The sequence below is a fragment of the Diospyros lotus genome, chromosome 5 (genome assembly GCF_014633365.1).
Source record: "Diospyros lotus cultivar Yz01 chromosome 5, ASM1463336v1, whole genome shotgun sequence".
Taxonomy (NCBI): Eukaryota; Viridiplantae; Streptophyta; class Magnoliopsida; order Ericales; family Ebenaceae; genus Diospyros; species Diospyros lotus.
Window position 1 is genome coordinate 16,714,109 of NC_068342.1, and position 4,183 is coordinate 16,718,291.

Genomic DNA, 4,183 nt, shown 5'->3' on the forward strand with positions numbered 1-4,183 from the left:
AGGATATTCCCTATAATTGATTCGATCACTTATTAATTCAATTCTTATATAAACTCCAGTTCTTAGAATTATTTAAGATTTAATTGTAAAATCTTACAATTTGAATCTTTTCGTACAAAAACTTTTAAAAAAACTTCTAAAATTAATTTCTTTTATCTTAGAATATTACATGATCTCCCACCACTCTTAAAAAAACTTGTGAGCTTTATCACTTCTCCCATTTAGAGCCAATTAAGGCCACTTTATTCCACCTAAAAGTAAATTTAATATATTTTTAATTAATTTATAATAATAGAACTATTTATAGTTATTTAAGATTAATTTAGTATTAAGATTATTTTTTTTCAACATATAAATTTAATCTTTTTCAAAAATAATATTAAAAGAGCTTATTAGTCAAAAATAAAATTATAAAAGAAAATATCTCAATCATTAAATTTCAAATAAAAAAATTATTTTAAATACACCCCATTATAAGCCAATAGCATGCGTCTTAATTTGTTGGACAGGTGAGGTTAGATTTATTCAAGATCGATGGGAGACCCATCCTACAAATTAATTATTAGACTTAATCCATGCTTCACCCTTAACAATTGAAAAATATAAAATTTAATTTTTAATATATAAAACATCAAATTTTAATTTTTTAACTATTAAAAATTATTACTTAAAGAGCTTACCGTGACAGAATATTAGCATATGTATAAATACACCTGTTTTTATAAATAATACATTATGTAAATAACTAGTTGACAATATTTGAATATATTAATTAGTTTATTAACGTTTAATTTGAATATCTCAAGGTAAAGATTAATTTAGTTGCTAATGGACAAAATGTTAAAATTATGTATTTCAACTATTAAAAATTATTATTTTAAATCTTTACCTTGAGATACGAAATCTTGACATTTAAATTATTATTTTAATAGTTAAAATATAAAATTTTAACATTTTTATACCTTAAATATCAAACATTATATTTTTTTTTGTTAAGAGAACACAATAAACTAATTAATTTATTTAAATATTTTTAACTAATGATCTACGTAATGTGTCACTTGTAGAAACGGACGTGTTCATTCACGTATTAATATTCTATCATGATAAAAATTTAAAATAATAATTTTTAATAATTAAAATATTAAATCTTAATATTTATTTATATATCAAAAATTAAATACTATATTGTTAATTATTGAATGGGCACCTAACTATTAAATTTAATTATTATTATTGCTTTCTTAGATATCAAGTGATGACTTTGATGTTTTTGGCCTTTTTTAGATATTAGAGTTTGGTCCCAAAGCTACATGCAAGCGGAAACATGGCATTGGGTTACATGAGGCTTTCCACTATAAATGGGAATATAAGAGATGGGTTATTACTTATTACCCTCTTTTAATATATTTTATTTTAAATAAGATGTAATAATTGAATGTTGTTATTCTCAATAGTTTAATATTTTTATTACTTAATAATAAATATATCATATTTTGACATTTTAATTAATATAATTGTTGAGCCAACTTGCTCATATTAATTAAGTTTTGATGATTAACAAAAATATTTTTATTATATAAATATTTTTTCTTACTCATGTAAAAAGTAAATTTATTTTGAATTAAATGTGAGACATGTTTTCTTATTGTTTGAGAAAGTCTAAATATGTTTTAAATTTCAAACTTCATATTAACCCTTTCTTTAGTGACTAAAATGCTTATAAATACCCATAAACTCATTTTTTAAGTATCCATTGCACATATTGCACATCCAAAACTCCCAAAAGCTTTCAAACTAATTTTCAAATATTTCAAAACTCTCAAAGATTTATTGTTCATCCAACGAAGAGCCATAAGGCAAAAGGAGAAAAAGAGATCGCAAAGTCAAATCCGATCTTCTTCATTCAAACTAAAGTCACCATTTATTTAAATATTATTGTTTTGTATATTTTGTGCTTAATTGCTTATTTGTGTCCAAGTATGGATAATTATTTGTGAACAATTAAATTATCATCGTGGATTGTATAGGTATTCTAAAACCATTAAAATCTAGGTGAATCTAGTTTTCAAGGTAAACTAGGGAGAAAAACTTGATGTTGGTAGTTTTCCTAGAATCCGTTGTAATCTAGGAGTGCATCTAGTTTTCAAGGTGAGCTAATGTGGAAAGTTCAATGAAATTATTTTAGTGGAATCCCAATAGTGGTTAGACTTTGGGAGAGTGGACTAAGTGTGTGTGAAGACACCGAACCACTATAAATTGTCTTGTACCTCATTGTATTTATTTTTGTTATATCTTGTGGCTTACATTTATTATTAATCTCAAATATAATTTATTATATTTATCAAATATATATTTTTTAATAAAATCATTAATTAAAAATATTTATTAAAATTAATAAAAATTTTAATCACTCAATTCATCCCTTTCTTGAGTGCCATACCCTAAGAGACCAATAATAATTATTTAAATATTAAAAATAATATATAATTATTATACTTACAAATAAAATACATTAAACTTGAACAAACGATTAATATACTTTAGACTTATTTTAAAGATATTTACCTCTTTGTACTCCATTTTCATATATTATAAATACGTTCTAGCCTCAAGGTACTATTTTACATCTTTAGGTTAACTTTAATAACTTTTTCTATCTTGCTTTCTAATATATTATAAATAGTTCAATTTCTATTCGGATTGTGCCTAAAAAAATCATATTTGCTCTAATAACACTATATTTTTCTATCTATTTAAGTCACTATTTAATTTATTTATTAATAAACTTCACAAAATAATTAAAAAAATAATAAATCAGATACACATACATAAAATAATTAATAAAAAAATCAAAAAAAGAAATCACAAACTACTTGTTTATTCTGTTTGTTCTTGTTGTAGCCGATTGTGGAGTTGCTGCAGCCTCCATTGGTTACTGCAATTGCTGGATCTAGCAATTGATTTGTCTTCCACAGTGTCTGCACATCTCTTCTCCTATGTATTCCAGTGTGGGAACACTATGTATGAAACTCGTGGTAGGCCACGACATTTTGATGATATTTATTCCGCTGCGTTATAATGTCTCGTTTAGTTTAAGATTGTTGAACTTATTAGTTAAACGAGCAAGACTGGGGTTCTCGGGATCTTATCTGCATGTGAAAATTGTTCTAAGAATCACCGCGGGTGTCGGCCATTGTATGTATCGAGCGTGTTTTCTGCATGTGAAGATTGCTCTTATGGCACTACGCGTGATGGACTTGGAAAAAAAAAGATTCCCAGGGATTCCCTTATAGTGACACGCCTGGCGAGGCGAGGTGGTACAATTGGTATCAAAGCCCTAGGTTAAAAACCCTAGGATGGTTAAGCTAGGTCGTTGAACTTAGCATGGTTAGAACTATTGAATGAGAACTTAGAACAGGGTTATGGATTCTAAGAGACATTTGGAACCTAGATGGAAACGGGTATGGAAACTTTAGAAATGTGAGATTTGAGGTTTCTAACTATAATCTAATTGTCTTGGTTATTTCCTAATTGGATGTGGTGACAATAATGGTCATACTTTGATGAGTTAAGTAAACGATTGAGGTTACTAGGAAAATTTATCAAATAACTTGGGGGAGTAAGAATGGCTTGGAGCCAATATAAATCTAAAGGTTTGGTTAGACACCCCAAGTGGGGACTTAAAAGGAACAGATTCAGTTAAGCCAATTAGTGGAAGTCCCAAATGGAGACTTAGGGGAAAAGGAACTAATGGATCGTAAAGACGAAATCCATACTTAAAGATTTGGGGGGTTTGTCGGTTGAAGTCTTTGAGGTTATTAATTGGAGAATACTAGACCTTGCTAGGTGATAGAACGTCGGGTTGGGAGTTAGCATCCAACGATGTGGTTAGAATGTAAGGTTGGTTCGGTAACCATAATTGAGGATCCATGAGATTTGGAAACTATAAATTGGAGATCATTAGGCAAAATCCTTTTCGTTGAATGTGGGGATATCTGGTGGTTATTAAGAGTAAGCAAGTTATGGATAGTTAGTTTGATATGACATAACCTAATGGAAAAATCAGGTTTGTGAATGAATGATATGAAATCATCAAGATTTGAGGGTAAGAATGACTCGGTATAGATCAAGGATCCTAAGTAAGAAACTCAGGATGATACGATAAGTGCTTTTGAGAATA